Here is a 23,015-nt window from a genome sequence, read left to right as displayed (position 1 = left end):
GTATATCCTTCAGCAGGGGCCCTGAGCACATAGCCCACAGACATGGGTCAATGCCAATGTCCAACTTTGGGGATTCCCCTGTTAACAGCATAAATCCCACAGAAAGGAATCAGTGCATGTGGCCAACTTTAGAGATGATCCTGGTTGCTTTCTCCCCCTTCTTAAGTGTTTGCTGTCCCCAGCAAATCATCGAAGGTGCATTTAACCCATTTGTCTCCATCTTCAATTCTGGATAGTTTTCTGGGGTTTAGGGGAGGCTTAAGTATTATTCTTCTGAGTATCTCCCCTAGTGACTTGCCCTGAAGAATCCCAAGAAAGTTCATTGTTCTTACTGTCCTTCTGCCTGTTGTACTAAGAATTTCAAGCAATCCATTCAGCACAATTCTCAGACAAATCTAAAATTAACAGCCCCCTGCATCTACTATAGTTTTTGGTCCTCAAGATTGTATTTATGGGCAAAAACAAAATTATAAAATTCAACAAATAAACAATGTTCTGTGAAGTTATCATAGGCTTACCACCTATTCCGTGCTTATAAGGGCCTGGAAGAGACCTTCAGTAGTTACCCATGACTCAGAGGCCTTTTCCCACAAGGGGCTACTGTGCTAAACTCACAAGGATGGGGACAGCCTGACCCCAAGGGAAGGATTAAGCTTCTCTTACACTTTCTGCCCCATTATGCTCATTCCTTGGAGCAGAACTCTACTGAATGGGTATGATTCTTGTCTACAGTCTCTCCAAAAGGGACAAACAGTAAAAATACTCTGCGTGCAAATCAGATATTAGATATCAGGTATAGGGCAGCTATTCATTTCTTCTACCACAAAAGAAATGCTTGAAATACAGAAGACTCATAAATATTGACAAATACCTAAAATATAAATCAACAGCCTCACCCTTTTTACGTTCTCAGAAGAAGCAAAGACAAATCTGTGGGACTGTTAAACATATATTTCACATTCCTCTCAAATCTGAGCTGTCTGATCAACTCACAAAGTTCAGATTTTCTTGCCAGTCGGACAGATATGAATCTTTAGTTCTTTCAGGTTCACGATGATTGTATCAATGGTAATTTCCCCTGTGCAGCTATGTAGTCATAAAAAGCATCTTTCTATGGGCAGCCAGCTTAGGAGACCAGGAACTCTTAAAGTCATGTGGTACCCACAGAGCTTGAAAAATCCACCTCTCTGGATGAACACAGAACACAGAAGAGAGATAGCCAAGGACTTGAGGCCCCACTGCCTGGCTCACCTAGGAAAGTACTCGCTCCTGCTGTCTGCTCAAAGCCATCCTTGTCTCTAGGGGAGAAGAGAGAAATCTCCTATTCCTTTGGATGAAAATCCAAGGAAAAGTGTTGATCGAGTCTCAAATCAATGTAATCACAAGAGAGAGTGGCTTTTGCTCTTCATCCCACCAAAAGAGTGGCTCTTCCTCATCCTGTGACCAATCATTTTGAATAGAATCCTAGTCCTGGGGAACAAGGGACCAATCAGGAGCTGTGTTGCACGTGTCTTTGACAAGACACCAGAACATAAGTCCTACAGAAAGGGGTCATTGGGTTTGTCCAACAGTAGGGATCACCTCTGTGAAATCACCTTGAGTGCTCACACAGGAGTGCGGTGGGGAAGGGAACAAAGATTGATTAAACATAGAACAAGCATTGACTCCATGCCAGATGAAGTACGGAGCACTTTACAAATATTATTTTATTTGATCTTTGCAACAATCTTGTGAGTTCGGTGATATTATGAACCCCCCCATTTTACAGTTGAGGAAACTGAGACAGATAGAGGTTAAGTTCATCTTAATCCCATTCCACTAGAGGAAGAGATGTAGTGCGTGGACTAGAGTCTGGGGCCCTGGGTTCAGATCTCACTTTTGATATTCACAACCCATGTGACCTTGGGTACTCATTTAGTCTCCCTGGACCTCTTTCTTTTCCAATAAAACGAGGGAGATGGCCCAACCAGAGTTTCTGAGGCTCCTTCCAGCTCTGGATCTACAAGCTTTCCTTTTAAAAATTAGTCATCCAGGGTCCAGCATGCCAAACTCTGGGTTTATACTGATTACATGCAATTTGAGAACCTCTCAAAAATCACATCTTTGTCGAATTGTAAACCCAGCTAGGATTTCCTCTTGGAAACTCAGAATATAGCTCAAAGATGGCTCACATCTAGTTCTCTACAGGTGACATTAAAAAGCTCTTCAGCATAGGACAGGCGGTACAGTGGACAGAATACTGGGCCTGGAGTCAGGAAGATCTGAGTTTAAATCTGGCCTCAGATACTTACTAATTGTATGACCTTGGGTAGTCACTTAACCTCTGCCTGCCTCAGTTTCCTCACATGTAAATTGAGAGGGCTGGGACTTAATGAATTAGAACTGTTCAGTCATTTCGGTCCTGTCTTCATGATTCCTCTTGGGATTTTCTCGGCAAAGATATTGGAGCGGTTGGCCATTTCCTTCTCCAGCTCATTTTACAGATGAAGAAACTGAGGCCAAAAGGGTTAAGTGACTTGCCCAGGGTCACACAGCTAGTGTAAGTCTGAGGCTGGATTTAGAGGCTGGGTTGGAAAGTCCCTTGTATCTCTAAAACTATGATAATATGATTCTGTGAAATAAAAAAAACTCAACTGGATAAAACACACAAGAATAATGGAGAGTCCAGTGTACTCATTTCCTTTGTTAAAGTCCTTCTTCCGTGACTCAGCCTGATGTGGAGGTGATGTTGGGCTTTCCAAAGCTGTGGTGGGTCCTTCCAGGCTAGACGAGGTCCAATGATGGATGCTATGTCTGTCTGCAGCCCAGATAAATTCTGAAAGGCTTACTACCAGAAGGTCGGTCGGTCTCCAGGTGATGAATTTCTTCCTGCCATAGCAACCTATGAGACTGTGGAAGGGTTGCCATCTGTTTTGTGGCAGGGGAGACCACTCTGATGAAATCATGGGTCCTTGAGGTATTGAGTATATTTTAGCACTCTGTCCAGCCCAGGTCCCAGCCTGCAGGAAAAGAAAAACAGAAAACAACCCTGAACCAAAAATCTTCATCTTAACAACTCATGCCTTATCCTTTGCACTGAGGATGGGAATTGAGGGCTCTCAGACCAGCCTTGGAAAGACAACAAACAGGTGGGATCTGGAATGCCTTGCCTTCGTTAGCATCTCCCCCAGCTGACCTCACTCAACTAAAGGCTCTTTTCAACAACAACAGACGTTTACATGCCTCTTTACGGTTTTGCAAAGCTGTACCTGAACTTGGATAAAGTATGCTTCTGTAAATGCCACCTTGCTTCCAGGAGAGGTGACAGAAATTTGTTTGATCGTGTTAATGTGGGGGCATCGATACATTCCTAGCCTGCAGGTCGTGAAGGCAGCGTGGTACCATGGAGAGAGCAGTACCCTGGAGTTAGTGTCCTGATATCAGAGGCAGCAAGATGAAGAGGATGGGGGCAGCACGTGAGTCCCGAAGGCCTGAGTTCAAATCCTACCTGGAACATGTTACCAGTGAGACCTAAGGGAAGTTACTTAAATTCCCCTGCTTTAATTTCCTTGTCTTTACAACAGGCATTTATTAAGCGCCTACTATGTACCAAGCACTGTGCTAAGTGTACACAGAAATGAGAAACCAGTTCCTGACCTCAAGAAGCTCATAGTCTAATGGGAAAGACAGCGTACAAACAGCTATGTGCAAACAACATATGGACTGGATAAATTAGAAGTAATTTCAGTGGGGTGGAGCTCAGGGTTGGGCTCTAAGGGCTAGGTTTATTTTTTAAAATTTTTTAATTTTTATTGACTAGGCGATGGGGTTAAGTGACTTGCCCAGGGTCACACAGCTAATAAGTGTTATATATCTGATGCCAGATTTGAACTCAGGTCCTCCTGAAACCAGGGCCGCTGCTCTATCCACTGTGCCCCTAAGGTCCAGTTCTAAATCCATGATCCTTTGATTTAGGGTTGGGCTTCAGGTAAGACACTTTCCCTCTCTAGGCCTCTGTTTTCTGGACTGTATTTGTTTTAAGGCCCCTTCTGGCCATAACATTACTATGATCTGTGTTATCTCCTTTAAGTTTTTCTCCCCAGAGGGGAACTCCCTCTTGGTTGGCTGGGAGACCAAGTCTCTAGAACCCTAGAGACCCAACCCAACCATCCCTACCCCCTCCAATTTTCCTGAAAAACAGCTTCTTGTTTTCCTTAGAGAATCAGACCAAACCCTTCCTTGGGTCACTGACTTCATTGCATATAAAACCCTGGCCTCATTAAAACCCACAAACCACTCGAGGTGTGGCTGGGTGATTGGCTCCCCTGGCTGAGGCAGAGGCAGAGGCAGAATCCTGCTGGGAATCCCTCAAGGAAATCAACCTTGGTGGGGGTGGGGTGGGATGGGGCTCCCCTGCCTCCTCACCTTCCTCTTCATTCCCTTATACTCACTCTTCTTTCCCTTCCACCCCAGAGATTTTCCAGCTGTGACTGTCTTCTGGGCAGAAGCAAGCTTCCCCTGAAGACCAGCCCCTCCCACCACCCTAGATCCCCTTCTGTGTTTCTAGTCAATGAGACAAATATTTGCTTGAGTTTTTGGCAGGCAGCAGGCAGTTCCTGGCTCAGGCTCTTTTGCCCAGTGCCTTTCAGCTCCTTACACCCTCAGCTGAGAAGGGAGGATTGATGGAATCATAGACTGTTAGAGTTAGCAGAGACCTTTGATTGGGAAATGTTGGAATGATGACTTCTAATGTGGCCATGACACATGAGGCTTGAGGAATGTTAACAGAATCCATCTTAAGGCTTCCCTGAGAGGCCCCAGAATCCAGAATACCCCCGGGATAAGGAAGGGTTGGGGAAAATTTGTGGCAAAAGAGAGGAAATTAAGTCTAGTTCAGGCCCTCATTGCCTCTGCCTGGACTACTGTAATAGCCTTCTAATTGGGCTCTCTGCTTCCAGCCTCATGCCTCTCCAATCCATCTTCCATAAATGCTATTGTTGAGGGCCTGTGGATGCAGAAGACTCCTGAAATAAAGAAGGATTGCAATAGTCCTCGGTCATTCTCAGAGGTACAGAGAGGTACACAAAGGTAGAAGATGAACCTTCTCCCAGTACCCTGGACCTCTGCCCAGACTCAGAGTTGGTAAAATTTGCCTTGGGCATTTCCTTTCAAAACTCTTTCTTTCTTTCTTTCTTTCTTTCTTTCTTTCTTTCTTTCTTTCTTTCTTTCTTTCTTTCTTTCTGTCTGTCTGTCTGTCTCTGTCTTTCTTTCTTTCTTTCTTTCTTTCTTTCTTTCTTTCTTTCTTTCTTTCTTTCTTTCTTTCCTTTGATATTTCCCTAGATCACAGCATCAGGTTTAGAGCTAGAGGGGAGCTTAGAGGTTGTCTAATCCAATTCCCTTCGTTTAAGGAGGAATTTTACATTTTCTTCTATTTTTTCATGCTTTTGCTTTCGTTTTACTGATTCTTTTTGTTTTTGTTTTTTTGCTAGGCAACGGGGCTAAGTGACTTTGCCCAAGGTCACACAGCTAGTAAGTGTCAAGTGTCTTGAGACCGCATTTGAACTCAGGTCCTCCTGACTCCAAAACTAGAGCTCTATCTACTGTGCCACCTAACTGCCCTCTGTTTTACTGATTCTTGATGTCTCACAGAGTCATTAGCTTCCACTTACTCAATTCTAATTTTTAATGAATGTTTTCTTCAGTTAGCTTTTGTATCCCCTTTTCCATTTGGCCCATTTTACTTTTTTAGGGAGTTGTTTTCTTTGGTGTACTTTTCCCCCCATTTTTAAAAATGAATTGTTCATTTTACTTCCCTTATTTGACTTTTAAAATCCTTCTTCAGCTCTTTCAAGAAGGCTTTTTGGGCTTGAGACCAGTTCATACTCCCCTCTGAGTTTTCAGATGTGGGTATGTTGACAATAGTATCCTCCCCTGAATTTGTGTTTTGATCTTCCCTGTCACCAAGATACTTTTCTATGGTCATTGTTTTTCTATATTGTTTCTTGCTCATCTTGTTTGCCTTTTTTCTGGCTTTTAAAGTTGATCTCTGCTTCTGGGGCATAGGGTGTACTGTCCCAGGCTTCTTATGCTGGGGGCAAGGGGCCTGGTTGCTGGCTTGCTGGGATGCCTCGCTTCCTGAACTGGTCCCTTTCAGCCACACCAAGAGGGATCATTCCTGCTAATCCCCCTAGCCTCGAGCTAAAAGACTGCTCTGTCTAGTCTTTCTGCTGACTCCACTATTTCAGGATTTTTCCTGGGGCAATATTCTCTGGGTTTTTCAAGGTCAATAAGGGAGGGTGAGAGCCACTTACTGCTTACTCTGCCATCTTGGTTCCTGGAAGTCGAAACACGTCTGATCCCCTTCATTTAAAAAAAAAATTTACAAATGAGGAAACTGGAGACCCAGGGAAGTCAAGACTTTTCTAAGGTCACACAGTGGCAATACTGGGATTCAAACTCAGGACCTCTGACTCCAAATGTAAGCAATCTGTTCTTTTCCCAACTACTCTACAATTGCTTGCTATTAGAAAAGAAAAGGATCTAATGCAGAGTAGACCCTGGAAAAGTCACTGCTGGTTTTGCTGAGAGACTAAGACATTTGTTTTGAGGGCATTTTTTTTTTTGCCTCAGAAAAGGTGGTAGATGGTCTCTGCTCTGCCATGAACCCTGTCCACATTGACAGAGGGGCTTGCTAGATCGGTAAACAAATTGTAGACCAGCATTGTGGCCAGGGTAGAGCCTTGGGGTTAATGGATAAACATTTCTAACAGTTAATTACACTCCATCATGAGATTTTATGACTTTTTAGATTAATGCCCTCTGAGGGAATCTCAGCATTACGGACTTCCAATTTAATGATCTGAAGGAGATGATTTAAAGGGGTGTGGGCCTCAGAATATTGAGGAGACAGTGCCTGAAAATATGGTTGCTCCAGTTTAGAAAAGAGCAGCTAGCTCTCACTTTCCTAAATGAGTTGCTGAGATCCCAGAGGAAAGACAAACCATCCTTTGAACAATACAAAGCCAAAGCTTTGACCAGTCCTAGATGTTCACAGCTTGTGTGTGTGTGTGTGTGTGTGTGTGTGTGTTGTGTGTGTGTGTTAGTGATTCAGAAAGTAACACCCCCTCCCAACTCGAGGTCTGAGAATACCTACTTCCTCACAGATCATTCAAATTCCATCAACCTAGAAAGACCTCCACTCATGCTTTTCTTCCCCTTCTCAGTGACCATGGAAATGGGGATGAGAAGAGATCTGTGTGCCATTAACTTAGTCCCCAGACTTCTTGCTACTTCATCTTTCTTACACAGAAAAACCCCAACAACTATGAAAATAAGCATGAGTATTTAAAGAGGGAGGTCTTTGAACCTAGGCATCCCTAAGGCTTTTTTCAGGTGCTCTGAAATCTGAAAGCCAAATGCCACTTTCTTGTAACTCTAGACAATTTATTAGTTAATTGAAGGCATGAAGTCACTTGAGGGCAACTATTTCTTCTAGCAGCCAGATTCTGCAAGATGTGACAATGTCCTCAGAAGTGGTCTCAGCCGATAATGGCTCCCACAGTCAAAAATATTTGTCCTTCTCTCCATTTCTCTCCCACTCCTATTATTTTATCTCATGGAACTCGAGCTAGTGGGCTCTGTGAGGAAAGTCTCTGGTCAGTAAGTCAAAGCAAATATCACTCTTTCTCCTGTCCTTTCCCTCATATCTGGCTATTGAACCATTTGGAAGGTTCGCCCAAATGCAATTTCTCCTTCTTGCTGTTATACTCTTCCCTCCACAATTTATTGGAGGGACAGAACAGGATTAGTTTGAGTGTTTTTGCCCCAGATATTAATGTCTGAATGAAGAGATGATTTTCAGCCTTGAATGAGAAAATGAGTTATTCTTTATAGTTTTTAGTCTGTGGGAAATGGACAAGTTTTCAAATTCAAGTGAATGTGAATAGAGCAAATCTGAAACCTGATGTTACCATTGACCTTGACATGACAGAACTTTGTAAGAAAGGAAAGACCTTGGGAAGGAATGTTCTTTCTGTGGTCTTTCAACAGGTCCTTGTTAGGCAATTGAGCTGGTCACCATGGGGAATACAGAAGGTGAGGACTTGAGTCCTTCTCTCGGGTAGCTTAGAATCAAACTAGGGAAATGAAATTAAACATATGAAACAGAGAACATATTCAGGACAATGTAAAAATACAGTGAATGAAATTGAGGGTAAAGATGGATGATACAGGCAGTAAGTGTTGGTGGTAGTCAGGAAGGGGAAAATCAGTGCAGTCTAGAGTTATAATAATAACTCCTGTTTATGCCAAGTTTGCCCTAACTAGGAGGGTGGGATGGAGCTTTGCCCAAGGGCATGCATTTTAGAGGACACTTACTGTATATCTACTCCTGAAGTGACTTAAAAACAAGGGAGTTTATCAACTAGTTAATAAGAATAGGGTTGGAGAACAGACTTGTGATTCCATTGGTCCAGATAAGGAAGTTTCCTCTATTCAGGTAGGTTGACACCTTCTCTTAACTTAAGTCTTTGTGAGTTGCTTTATGTACTGAGGTGGTAAGTCACTTGCCTGGGGTGACAGTTAACAATAATAATTATTTAAAACAAAAGTTGTCACAAAGTTTCCTCCTTATAGCTTCAAGTTTGACTCCACCCTCAGCTTCCCCAGCAGTGATCAGTGTTTTGGGATTAATATTTTCCCCTCCCCCTGGGTGATGTCCAGGGATCTTCTTGAGACTTTGTTGCTTTTCTGAAGCATATTTTGCACCAGAGTTGTTATTATTACTCTGTCAACCTTATGCCATAGATAGTGAAGCTATTACTATCTCCATTTGATAGATGAGGAAACTGAGGCTCAGAGATGACTCAGCTTGTGGAGAGTCACAGATTGAGGGTCAGAAATGTAATTTGAATCCTGGTCTCCTGACTTCAGGTTGAACTTATGGCTACACTACCAAACCACCTCTTGGTAAAGACTTCATGGGGGAGGTGACAGGACTTGACCTGGGCCTCGAAGGATTCCAGCCTACAAAGTAAGTCACGTAGGTTTCCCAAAGTGGGTGATACCATTCTCTGGGCTGCTCTGGAATGATCCGGTGGGGTGGTGGTAGCCTCAGGTGCAATTCCGGGGCATTAAATAAAATTAAAGGAGCTGGGGAAGCATAAGGAAAGAAAAGAAGATAAGAAAAATTTGAAAAACCATTTGTACATATTTCATCTGATGTGTAACGGAGTTAAAATCGCAGCGATTACATTATTTTCTAAATAAACACACAAAACACAACCTATAACTCATCAGTGGTCAAGTCCGCCAACAGGGCTTAATAAGAAAGTCTTGGTAGTTGAGCACGTGGTGTGCATTGTTGGGAAGTCCAACATGCATCGGCAAGAACGTGTGCATGTAATGACTTGTTTACCATATGACATTATACAGTCACATGTTGCAATATTTGCAAAATTTAATGCAGGAAAAAACTCACAAATTTACAATAAATTGTTAAATTTAAGATGTGTCATTGAAAAATTACATTTTTTGAAATAATGCAAATTTAAAAAAACTGTTAAAGGGTTAAAGACAGTAGATTTGCAAGGGGGCACTGAGTAACTTTGTTTTGAAAAGGGAGCAGTAGGCCAAATAAGTTTGAGAACCTCTCTAGGAAGAAGAATCACAGTAAAGACACCAGGAAGTTGATGGGAAACAAGACAAAGAATGTATTCAGTGATGGAGCCCAGAGCCTCAGGTATCCATGGACAAATAAACAAACAATGCCAAACAAGCAAGATGAACTAGAGATCCTAAGTCAGAGGCAAATTTGGTTTGGGGTGCTATGGATACCCATGTCAAGAATAACACAGTCCCTGACCCTAATGAACTTACATCCTACTAGAGTAAGTTATGTTTGCTGGTGGGATTTGGATACGCAGAGAGGACCTAGGGAGATGGGGAGAATAAAAGGAGCAACAGCATGGAGGTAAGCAGGCATAAACATGTGTCAGGGATGACACTGAAAACATATGTGGATGGCACTTAAAATGGGCATCATGGCATATACTCTTTCCACAAGCCCTGGATAAGGTTATTCTTTTAAAGAGGGTGCTGAGGATTCCCTAACCAAGATAGCAAAGCACTGTGTACATTCCCCAGTTCTCATCACTTATGGCCTTCATTCTGGCCTGAAAGGTCATGTTATAGGGTTTCAACAACTCTGCAAGCAAGGTGGCATTTGGCCTGCCATTCTTTTCCTGGTTCTGAAATAAATCTTGATTAAGCACCCAGTGAATCCAAATCACTGTGTGCACTTGTCATTGGAACTCACAAAGACGAAGTGCTCCAAAGTAGAAATGGGAGCTACATTTGCTTTCTATTGCAAACGACTGGGAAGTTTTGCTGAGCATGAAACTTCAGAAACACATTCCCACCTGAGAAATCTGGGAAGCATGGTGTACTATTAGACTCCCTCCCTTCCTTGCTACCTCCCTTCTTCCTCTTCTGCTCTTCCCCTCCATCCTTCTCCTCCCCTCCCCCTCTCTTCCTCCTTCCTCTCTCTCTTTCTGTCACTCCACCTCCACTTTCCCTCCCATCCCTCCCCCTAGTTTTCTCTCTCTTCCCCCTCCCCACTTTATTCTTCGAAATTGAAGGCTTGGACACCTATAGAGCCAGAAGCGCTTCTGCAACCTGTCCAAAGTCAGCCTGCCATTCAAACCCTGCTACAATCTGTCCCCAACCTCCCTGCCAATTCTTATCTCCCCCTTCTCACCTATCCACACCTTCTGGTCTAGCCGGGTTGGTCTTCTCACTACTTATTGAACATATTTCTCACCCTCTGACCTGGAACATTTGCTAATCAATCCCTCCCCTCCTTCCCCCCTACAATGTCTTCTCTGTCTACTGACAATCTATCTTTCTTTCAAGGTCCGGCTCAAATTTCAGTTCCTTTATGAAGTTCTCCCTAACTGTCTAGCCCACTGATTCTTGCTGTAAGTATCAGAGTGATTACTGTTCATCACACACACACACACACACACACACACACACACACACACACACACACACAGAGCCACTTAAAATGTTAACATTGGAATTAACTTGAAAAGCACTGAAACTCAGAATCATCAGAGTGGTAACTTTAGATAGCATTCAGTTCAGGATTTATCTGCCTGACAATTCTCCCTAAAACATCCTCAAGAAGTAGTGACTGAGCCTTCACTTGAAGATATCTAGGGAGAAAAAACCCAATATCTATTGTTCACAATATTGGACAACAAATAGCTAACTAAAAAGATGGTATGTCTGTATGAGTTTTGTATTTCTGGACCAAGGCTGAAAACAGAGGAATGACAGACCCCATCCCAACTCTAGTTAGAGCTGTTAGTATTAGTCCAGACTGAATGGATTTTCCCCCTTCCTGATCAACACCAACATTAACAGTCTGTACCATTCAGTGTAACATTCAATTCCACTCATTTGAACAGTTTGAATATCTTCTGTTTCATGTGTTTAAGTTTCAGCTTCCCAGCTAGACTACTGGCTACCTGAGAGGCTGGTCCAAGTCCTCACCTTCTGCTCTGTGCCCCTGGGTGAACACAACAGGACTGAAAACATGGTAGGTATTTATCAAAGACCTGTTGAAGGACTGTAGAAAGAGAACTTCTTCCCAGGGGCCTTCCCTTCTTTTAGGGTCCTGTTATTTGAAGGCCAATGGTAAATATTAATAAAGTCTAGTAAGGATTAAGTTGTCTGGAGTCTTGGAAGTCTCACTAAAATTGCTTTAAGCTGAAAAGGAAGTGGGGGAGGGGGTAAGCAAGCAAGAAAACTACCTATGTATATGCACCAAGCTAGATACCATAGATACTATAGATTAACTACAGTCAGGGAAGAATGGCAGGAGAGGGAGAGAGACAGAGATTCAGAGAGAGAGACAGAGACACAGAGAGACACACAGAGAGAGACAGAAAATGCATTTACTGTTGTTGTTTGTCCTTCATTCTCAAAGAGGACCATTGACATCATGGGATTAATGTCTTGACTTGCCATAAATTGGATTGAGGTGAGGCAGAAGTGGGCAAACTTGTCAGCCTCACTCTCTCCTCCAGAGTTATCCAAGTCCAGTGGAAAGAAAGCATTCATTAAGCACCTACTATGTGCTCTACTGTAGTAAGTGCTTTACAAATATTATCTCACTTTAGTATCTTAGTAGAGACACCTGGAACTTCCTAGGCAACAGAATTTAATAATGGACTTGCTTTAAAAAATCCCATGTCCTCAGATATCCATTTATGAATTAGTCCTAAAAACAAAATTGACTACAGATCTCAAGTCAAAAAGGCAAATATAACTTTGTGGCTATTGCTAAGATTTAATGGATTGACACCTACAACTAGCTCTGGAAGGTCATTTGTTATTATTGTTCAGTCATTTTCATTTGTGTCCAACCTTTCATGTCCCTATTTGGGATTTTCTTGGCAAGGATACTGGAGTGATTTGCCATTCCTTCTCCAGCTTATTTTATAGATGAGGAAACTGGGGCCAACAGGGTAATGTGACTTGCCCAGGGTCACACAGCTTGTAAAGTCCCTGAGGCCAGATTTGAACTCAGGTCTTTTTGACTTCAGGCCTAGTATGCTATCCACTGCACTACCTACCTGACCCCCCCCTTTTTTTTTACAGGAGTAAGATAAATAAAGGGGGATGGGCTGGAGCATAGCACTGTATATTAAAAATACACATATTCTTATACATGTACTTATGTTCATATGAAGAAGTCCAAGAACCAAAGAGGAAACTACTAGAAAGTATTTGGATCAAAAATCAACAGAAGTAGAAATAGAAGCCGTGCTGTCATCAGATCATACTACCTAGACACAGCTAGGAAATAGATGAGATATTCAGGAAACTGATCCTGAGCCTGGGATGGTATGATACAACAGTGATGAGGGACTTCAGTTATCTGGACATTTGCTGGAGTTCTGTTTAAGTCCACTGAACATTAAACCTGTGGAAGGCCAGTACTCTTGGGATCTTCAGGCTTTGAGCAAAGAATGTTTGGAAATGTGAATCGCATAAAAGCTGACCACCACAAGTAATAGCAGAGTTAGGATTTGAAGAGAAATTCTCTGACTCCAAATCCAGCTAGCACTCTCTCTCTCTCTCCCTCTCTCTCTCTCTCTCTCTCTCTCTCTCTCTCTCTCTCTCTCTCTCTCTCTCTCTCTCTCCGCCCCCTCTCCTTCTCTCTCCCTCCCTCTTCTCCTTTCTCTGTCTCTCTCTGTCTCTGTCTCTCCAGCTATACTGTAGACTTTCCAGCTTATTAATGCATTTTAAAAATGTGTTACCTAGAGTTGAACACAATAATCCACATGTGGTATGACCAGGAGAATGAGTACAAGGGAACCATTATGTCTCTTATCCTATGCCCTATACCAGACTTAATATTAGCAGCCTGAGATTGCATTAGGTTTTTGGGTTGTTGTGTCAAACTGGAATCCTACTGAGCTTTCAGTCCACTGAAACTCCCATATCTTTTTCATATGAGGAGCTGTCTAGCTACACCACTTCCATTATACATTTGTGAAGTTTATTTCTACTCAGGACATGTAGGTTCTCTTTATTTTGTCTAGCTGAAGAAGAAAAAACTTATATCCAATTCATATCATTAGAACAACTCTTGGAAAGGTCAAAGGGGACCCTTATTTTGTCTATTTGGTCCACCTGAAGCTGGTCTTCTAGCTTGCCTTATAGCTCATTGACCTTGGAACTGGAAGAGGCCTTAAAATTTATTGATTTGAAAAAGACCTGGGGGTTCTTGTGAATTGCAAGCTAAGTATGTCTCAATGAGTAGGATCTGGCAACCAGGAAAGCTAATGGACTGCAGTAAAGGAATCAGAGTATTTAGGAGTAAATTAGGACATGGCAAGCCCTGACCTGGTCAGACCTCATCTGGAATACTGTGTTCAGTTCTAGGCATCATATTGCTAAAATGGAAAGTGTCCGGAGAAAGATAACCAGGATATAAAGGCCCAAAGTTCATGCCCTTAATGTTCATAGGTATTTCAGATTCAAATTATCAAAACCAGATTTCAATGTCTTCTCCCCACATTCCTATCTGCTCTTCTGAGCTCTCCTATTTCTGTCTGAGGGCACCAGAATCCTTCCAGTTACCCAGGTTGCAACCTTGGAATCTTCATCAGCTCATCATTTTCATTCACCAGCACTCATCCATGAGGCTGCCAAATCTTGTCCATAGGAAGAGGTACCAATGACATCTCTTGCCTCTCTTCCCTTTTCTCTACCTATGCAGTGACCACACTAGTTACGGTCCTCATCAGCTCTCTCTTAGACTATTGCAACAGACTTCTAATTGGTGTCCCTGCTTCAAAGGGCTCTGGGCTTCAATCCATCTGCCACAATGCTGCCAAAATGATTTCACTAAGGCACAGGTTGGACCATGTCACTCGCCTAAACTCTCTAGGATTAAATGTGTATTCCTCCATTTGGCAATTAAAATCCTTGAGAACCTGACCCCAACCTACCTTTCTAGACTTGTTATGTACTGCTCCCCACCATGCTCACCATGGTCCAGTCAAAATATCTTTGCTCCTCCTCACAGAAGACCTTCCCTCTCCTGTCTTCATACCTTCGTACTGGCTGTACCCCATGCCTGGAATTTACTCCCTCCTCTTGACCTCATAGAATCCCTGGTTTTCTTGAAGGGCGACCAATGCATCACCTTCTACATGGAGCTTTTCCTGACCTCCCCAGCTGCTGGACTCTTCCCTCTAAACTCCCTTGAATCTATTTTGTATGTGATTGTATGTGTTCAGTGCTTTCTCTCCTCTGACTAGATTGTAAGCTCCTTGAAGGCAAGGCCCATTTTGCTTTTGTTTTTGTATCTCTAGTACCTAGCATGATCCCTGGCATATGTAGGCACTTAATCACACTTCTTGACTGATTGATTCAGGATAGGCACCGATATCATTAATCACCCTGGACTTTGTGTCCAGTTTTGGGAATGACATTTTCTGAGGAATATTGCTACAATAGGGCTTATTTAGAGAAGGATGAAGAAGATGGCTAGGGACTCACAACCATGTATTTAGGAATGGTTGAAGAATTAGGGGTAGACAGTAGGTGCTCAATAAATGCTTACTGATTGATTGATTGATAAGGATGTTTAGTCTTAAAGCAGGTAAGGCTCAGAGGTAGATATGACATGAGTCTTCAAATATTTGAAAAATTGTCACGTCAAAGAAGGATTCTTCTTGTTCTGCCTGGCTCCAGAGGACAAAGTGAAGAGCAAAGAATACATGTTCCATACAGAGAGGCAGATTTTGGCTCAGGACAAGGAAGTACCTCTGAACAAATAAGAGTATTGCCAAGTGGAAAAAAGCAGCTTCATGAGGTAGGCTAAGTGAAGTGAAGGCTGAATGACTGTTTGCTGTGGATGGGATTCCTAGCCTAGGCAGCCTTTGGGACTCCTTAGGACCATGATATTCTACAATTTCATGTGCCTGATCTTGCCACAAATACAGAATACAGGGAAGAAATAGGTCCTGCCTTCAAAGAGCTTACAATCTACCTGGAGGAGACTGTCTATAGTCAAATGCTTGTTGTTGTAAGGAAATACTAGCAGCCCCTGCTAGCTGTCTATAGCTGGAATTTAAAAAAAATAACAATAGTCAACATTGCTAGAGTCTGTTTTTAATGGGATTTCTGTATAACAACCCTAGATAGGTGGAAAATCCAGAGGTGGGAATGGGACAGGACCAGGAACTAAGTTCCAACGGTAGTGTTCAAAATCAAGGTATGCTTTCAGAATCAAGTGAATCAACCTGGAAAATAGGCCATCTGGATGACCTCAAGCCCATCTGAAGGAATCCCGGTTTCCTTGGGCCACATTTGCCCATTTTGCCCTTTGACCAGGACACTCCTACATTGCTGACCCACACATTGGGACTTTGGCCCCACCTTATACCTCAGTCTTCCCCTCTTCCCCATGTTTTCTGCCAGATGACAACTGGCTCTTTAGCCTTCTCTGCTCCTGCTTCTGGCACCTCATTACCAGAACTCCTAATGCTGAAGTGTTCTTGGTTCTCTTTGTTTCTTCCTCCCAGTGCCTGCACCCATGGAGGGGTCTGGTAGGGGCCAGGAGTAACACGTGCTGAGACATACTGCATGAACATGTTAACAATCCATCAACAAGCCTTTATTAAGCATCCCCTACATGTGCTAAGTGCTGGAGATACAAAGAAAGGCAAAAACATGGCACCTGCCTTCAAAGAACTCCCAGTCTGAATGAGATATAATCATATAACCAAGTCCCCAGTCTGTCTTCTCCTTCTCTTAGATCTCACCTGGCACAGGGCAGAGCTCACAGCAAATGCTCACTTAAGACTTTTGTTGCACTCAGGCACACTAATGTAGATTTCAAATCAAAAGACCTGAGTTCAAATCCTGACTCTCACTTAACTAATAACCTACAACAAAACACTATAGATGGAGTGATGAATGGAGTTGGGAAGAACTAGGTTCAAGTCCTGCCCCTGACCTTTCCTAACTGTATCACTGTGGGCGAATCATTTAGCCTCCCTAGCCTCAGTTTTTCCATCTGTCAAATAGGAGTAATAATACCTATAGTACTCATCTGACAGAGTAATTGTGAGGGCCAGATAAGATTATATATGTAAAGCACTTTGAGAATTTGAAAGCCCTATACATATGTAGGTGGCTATTTTTATTATTAGCATTAGCATTGGTAGTAGTAATAGTAGTAGTACTGGTATTATTATTATTATTATTATTATTATTATTATTATTAGTATAGTAGTAGTAGTAGTAGTAGTAGTAGTAGTAGTAGTAGTAACAGTAGTAGTAGTGGTAGTATTACTACCCCTCTCTATCTCAGCTCCCTCATCTTTCACTTAAGAGGCTTAGACTAGTCCGTTGATTCCAACAGTCCCTTTCAGTTTCATTTCTCTGTGATTCTCTTGCTTTGCCCTAATATGCTCCCTAACCCAGAATACTAGGAGTCTATTGGGTAGGCTTTGCTGTTTTTCCTGATAGCTATTTCTCTGGATCCCAGCTGACCATTTTTCTTGGCTACTTCCCATTGCTCAGGCCAGCTTTCTGTAGGATCTGGGGTCTGGATAATGAGCGTTGACACTTTGATGGGGAAACAGCTCTTGCTTCTGGCCGCCCGTGCCAGGCCCCAGCTCAGTATTTCCTTTGAGCCTCCTTCTCTCTGCCTCTCCCCTTCCATAAACAGAGCTCAGTAATCATCGAGGGGAAGGCAGAGACACCCGGGACTGTGAAGCCAAGATGGAGAATCGATTCTTTCTTTCAAAAAGGGACTTTGGAAAAAAAAAAAGCGCAACCTATTTCCTGGCTTACATGGCTTATGAAAAAAAAATTCATCTTAGAACACCAGCCTTATTTTGGGTCTGAAACAGCCCCCTGTGTGTGAATAGCAACTGTGTGCTATTTAAGAGGAAGAGTGTCTGGTCTGGTAAAATGAGGTCATGACTAGAAGTTAGGGGATTTGGGTTGGGACAACACTGTTTACTTGCTCTGTGGTCCTCTTCTAGCCCCCTCACTACTCTGAGACTCAGTTTCCTTATATGTAAAACAGGGAAGAAAGTACCTACCTTACCTACCTGATTTCAAGTGTTTTGCATTCGATGATGGGTGAGAATTGCTTTGAAAAGCCCAAATCTCTTTCTCTGTCAATACAAGGTAGTGTTATTGGTTTGAAGGTTAAGGATTTCACCTCTGGGTCTATTCAAAGCTCTGCCCCAAGAAGAGCACATACTGGATTGATTTCCCTTCCCCTGCCAAAATGCTCAGGCCAGCTCTGCATCACTTATTTCTTCATGGTCCATCAATCAAGAAGTATTCATTCAGAGCCTGTTATGTGTTAAGGATTATGCCAAGTGCTGGGGATGCAAAGCAAGGCAAAAGACAGTCAGTCCCTGGGCTGAAGAAGCTCCCAGTCTACAGGGGGAAGATGATGTGCAAATAACTATGTACACATGAGACACAGAAAGGGTAAGTTAGGGGCAGTCTCAGAGGGAAGGAATTCAGGTTAAGGAGGACTGGGACAGGCCTCTTGCAGAAGGTGGGACTTTGGCCGAAACTTGAAAGAAGATTTAGACTTACCACTTAGAGATTATCTAGTAAACTTTTCATTTTCCTGATGAAGAAATTCAGGCCCAGGGATTTAACAATAATTAAAAACATGTATCATTTAAATAGAATCTGCTACATGCCAGGTGCCTTACAAATATCTCATTTGATCCTCATAACAACCCTAGGAGGTAGGTGCTGTTATTATCCCCATTTTATAGTTGGGGAAACTGAGGCAGACAGCGGTGAAGTGACTTGCCCATGGTCACATAGCTAGTAAGTGTCTGAGGTCATATGTGACCTCTAGTCTTCCTGATGGGAGGTCCAGCACTCTGTCCACTGAACCACCTAGCTGCCTCCAGGGCTGTGTGCCCAGGTCACACAGTAAATGCAGAGTCAGGATTCAAACTTAGGTTCTCTGACCTTAAATCTAATGCTCTTTCTACTAAATCAGGCTTTGTCCTCATTTCTTTGCTCTTGGATTCTTTCTCCTGAATCTGCCTGTAGTCTCATAATTCATCTTTTATTCTTTTCCACTGCCCAGATCAAGGCCATTTGTACTTCTGCTGTCTTGGATGTCACTGGTACTGGAAAGGTCCTACCATCTTTCTACATTTGCAATTATAACACATTTCTATAGAATTTTAGGGGCTAAAAATGCTCTCTTTGCATCAAACCTATGTAAGAGCTAGCATGAATCATCTTCATTTTATAGATGAAGAAGCTGATATGATATTTGGTGCTTATACACATTATCTGAGGAGGGATTTGAACCTAGATTAAGTGTTTTACCCCTTCTTAGGTACCAGAACTTGCAGCAGGAATCAGAGGAAACTGGGGTCTCATTTAGAACCTTGTTTAGGGCTGGCTTTACATGCGGGCGTAGTAGGCAGTGATATGAGACTGTAAGTCATATATTCTACTACCTGTCACTAATTACATTATTTATTTATTTTGGGTTTGGAAAGCTCTCCTAAGTCCCTTACTAAAATTCACCCTCTTTGGAGGGACAATAAACTTTTGTCAGTTCACTCTTTTGGAAGCATTATCTGCCAGTCAGCCGAGAGCTGACTGCTCTTTAGAAATGGGACACAGGAGAGGAGAGGCACTCAGAATGAGGGCATGGAAGGATATAAGAAGAAGTTGTAGCACACTGTAGAGAGAGGTACGGAAAGACCTCAAAGATAAACTTCTTTGACTTTGCAGTAATATTCTTTTAAAAAACAGTTCTTATACCTAATCTCTGAGTTCTAAGAGTCTCAGGCATCTTCTTATCCATTTCCCCTCTCAATTTAAAAGGGAGGAAACTAATGCCAGAGAAGTGGTGTCATTTCAGCACCAGGATTTCTGACCACCAATTTTCTATGCTTTCTAGTACACATTGCAGAGTCTGTAGAGAGGTGGTTTGGGCATGTGAATGGTGGAACTGGTGGGTATAGATTATGCACGGGATAATGGGAAGCAGGGTTCAGATCTAGAAAATTCTTCCATTCCATCCAGATCAAGTTCCAGTTGGACCATGTTTGCAGTGGCCACAGAATATGGAATACACTCTGGTCTTCCAATAAGATTGAATGGTTTGTTTTCATTAGAGTTCTCAAATTACAATTTGATACCCTGATATATTTCCCACTTCAAAATAGTCTGTTCAAAGAAACACCAAATCTGGAAATGACCAAAATTGTTAAATTGAAATTTTTTTTTTAGTTTCACTAAATTAACCTGAACAGTTGTTGCCATCCCTTCTTTCATGAGATGTCATAGTCATGTGGAGCCTCAAACTGGAATTGATTTGGTAGGAATATGGAAGGTAGCTGCCTTTTCCATTAATTAATCAACCAACAATTATATGTTGAATGCCTTTTATGAACAAGCAAGACTATAGTCATATTTAAGCAGTTGGAATTCTGCCCCATTTGGGAATGCTTGGGTTCTATCTGGAAGCTCTTTTGCCCTCCGGTCACTTACATTTTTTGCACACACCATAAAGATGTCTCCATCTGGCTATGTGCAAAGCACTGTGGGGACATGCTCTCAAGGCTGCATTCCAACTGGAACCTGTCTCAGTCAATGTTACTTTCTGTATCCACCACCCAGCAGCTGATGTGTTCTGGCTAATCAAGTGATGTCACCAACCTATAAGTTTTATCGCTTAGCTAGTCTCTCTCCAAGAGCTACAATCTAGAGTTCTTTAATCAGGGCCAAAAATAGTTAGGAAGAAGAACACTAGCAGCTAAGGGCCATATAACTGTGAGTGTCTTAATACCAGGACAGGGTGCAGATTATTTCCTAGAGTCCAATCCTTGTCTCCACAGTTGCTGGAGGGGCAGGTGGGACTTGGGAGAAGAGCACCATGATGATAGGACCATTGTTGTCTAGTAAGGGACAGTTGTACAACATAGTGGTACATATCAGTGGAGGACTACAGTGGGAGGTGTGTGAAATGTGGTTGCTATGATGAAGAAGTAGGGTTCTTTGACCCCTCTTAAGAAGTGTGTGCTACTGGTTCACTGGAAGAAAGCCCTATTCATTCTAAGATTGTTAGTCCTCTACTCTTCATTGGTTTGTTACTCTTCACTGGTAGTCCTCTGAAGCTGGACTGCTCTCTGTGGACCCTCTGATGCCACTTTCTGATCTTTTGCTAAATCAACGTTCTGTGACTTTTTTCTATTTCCATAAGAGAGGGGCCTCAAGCTATTTTAGCACATAGTCTCTGGGGCTAGCTCACTTTTTTTGTGATTTAAATCCCAAAGACATAGCCAAACTCTCAGCCTTATGTTAAGACTGTCTCGTGATTCTTCCTGATCTGTGGGACTCCCTGAGCAGAGTCTGCTATTTAATTTCGAGCACCAACATTCTTTTCAATTCTTTTTTATTCCTGTGATACCAATGTGTCCATGAAAACTGCCTTGGAAGCAAGAGTCAAGTGGGATGGGTAGAACTGATGACTTGCTCTTCTTTTCCAGGAACAAAATCACTGCCCTCTCTTCACTTCTTCTCTCCTCTCTTCTTCCTCCCTATCCCTAGTAAAATTTTGCACACCTGGAAAATTATACTTGATGCACAAAAATGGCTCACAGGTATTTACAATAAAGAGTTATCAATTGGTATGTAACATAAACACAGGTAATCATTCCAAATATCTAGTATAAATGCAAGTACACATCCACATTAAACTTACATGGTCAAATGAATATGGAGGTCACATGCAAAAACATAATGCAAAGAGACATATACATATAGAGCAATGGAACATATAGCAAAAATGTATGATACAGCAAAGGCATGCTATCATGTCACACATAAACCACATTTAACATGCAAACATTATATGTATTTACATACAAAGGACATGTTCCATGCACTCCATCCATGGGCATCACCTGCCTGCATATGCAATGTCTTCTATTACTTCTGAAGTGCCATAAGTCACCCTAATCTCTAGGCATATAGCCTGGCACTCTTATGGTGACTTTCTGCTCACTCTTTACCTTTGGTGTCTTCAGCCCCAGTGACCTGAAGCGACAATACTGAGTTTATAGGTGGCCTAGGCTTCTTGTCCCTTCCCTCAGCTCTCAGAGTCAAGCATTCTAAGTGGTTTATTTGTTCTCTTGGGGCCTCCACAGCTGCAATATTAGGCACATATAAAGAGTAGGTATTGATGGAGTTTGGAGGAAACAGGCAGAGAAATCTTCATCAGAGGAGCTGGGAGAGAAGTAAAAAGGGTCTTTTTTAATTTAAATTTTATTTTTTTCTCAATTACATGTAAACAAAAAAATTTTAACATTCATTTTTAAAATTTTTGAGTTCTGAATTCTCCCCCTTACTTTCTTCCCTCTGCCATCCTTGAGAAGGCAAGTGAGTTGATATAGATTATACATGTATAGTCATACAAAACATTGGAAAAGGTCTTGAAAAGCAGGCATTTTCCAAGAGGAACTTTCTGCCCCCCAGAAATGTTTTAGAAATTTCAGGAGACCCATAGTACCATTTACTTTCTTCTCAGGAAGACCTGAGTTTGAATCCTACCTCAGGCACATACTAGTTATATGACTTCTGGGAAACGCACTTGACCTCTGTCTGCCTCAGTTTCCTCATCTGTAAAATGGGAATAATTCATATATTAAGCAATTTGCAAACCTTCAAGTGTTTTATATAAATGCTAGCTATTATTATTTCTTTAGTGTGCACTGGCGAAATCCTCCATGCTATAAAATGAAAAGTGCTTCTGCAAATATTCTTTCCAGTGCCTACAAACACGGGCATCTTTAATCAACACAAACCCATAGTCAACTCATACTCCCCCATCCTCAGCTCAGAACACTGCCCTAGGGAATTACTTTTCTATGCCTCTTCATACCTGCCTGCCCCCCCCTCCACCCCCCCCAGGAGGAGATGGAATTTGTGCTTCCTCAGTTTCTAAGAGGAAAAAAAAACGTGACAACAGAATGTTTCTAAGAACGGATTTGATCTTGTTTGACAAATATGCAGTTTTGTGATGCTGGGAAATACCATTTGCTCTCATCAATGAGAGAAAAGAAAGCTCAGATCATTAATTTTTTTTTAACCCAGAGAAACAGGTAACCAGAATGCCCAAAGGAGTAAACTTTGTCTGCGAGTGATATCTCTTGGCTTAGAATTGATGCATATTTACTGAAAACTCGGCATATAAACCAGAGATAAAAACAGCTGTTGCCTACTGTTCCTAAGTGAGATAGTGTCACACAAGAGATAGACGATGAAGCTCCTTCCCTTCTGTAACTGCATTAGGTAGCAGGAGTTAAAGAGCTCACATTCCAGCGAGCAAAGATTCCATTTTTTAAAAAGTGTAGATGGTGTAGTGGATAGAGTGCAGGGCTTGGAGTCAGTAGAACTCATCTTCCTGAGTTTAAATCTGGCCTCAGACACTAACTAGCTGTGTG

At 42.3% G+C, this 23,015-nt stretch overlaps 1 long non-coding RNA gene across 4 annotated transcripts in view; it reads left to right on the top strand.

Moving 5' to 3' along the window:
- Nucleotides 1-23,015, top strand: part of LOC144456262 (uncharacterized) — a 96,447-nt gene that overhangs the window by 37,719 nt on the left and 35,713 nt on the right. For all 4 annotated transcript variants that reach the window (XR_013485197.1, XR_013485199.1, XR_013485200.1 and 1 more), the window contains exon 3: nt 11,481-11,581. This is a non-coding gene — a long non-coding RNA (uncharacterized LOC144456262). The remainder of the gene's footprint in view (nt 1-11,480; nt 11,582-23,015) is intronic.

This window comes from Phascolarctos cinereus, unplaced genomic scaffold, assembly GCF_003287225.1.
Source record: "Phascolarctos cinereus isolate Bilbo 61053 unplaced genomic scaffold, phaCin_HiC Scaffold_3;HRSCAF=262, whole genome shotgun sequence".
Lineage (NCBI taxonomy): Eukaryota > Metazoa > Chordata > Mammalia > Diprotodontia > Phascolarctidae > Phascolarctos > Phascolarctos cinereus.
This window is presented reverse-complemented; position numbering and strand designations above follow the sequence as displayed.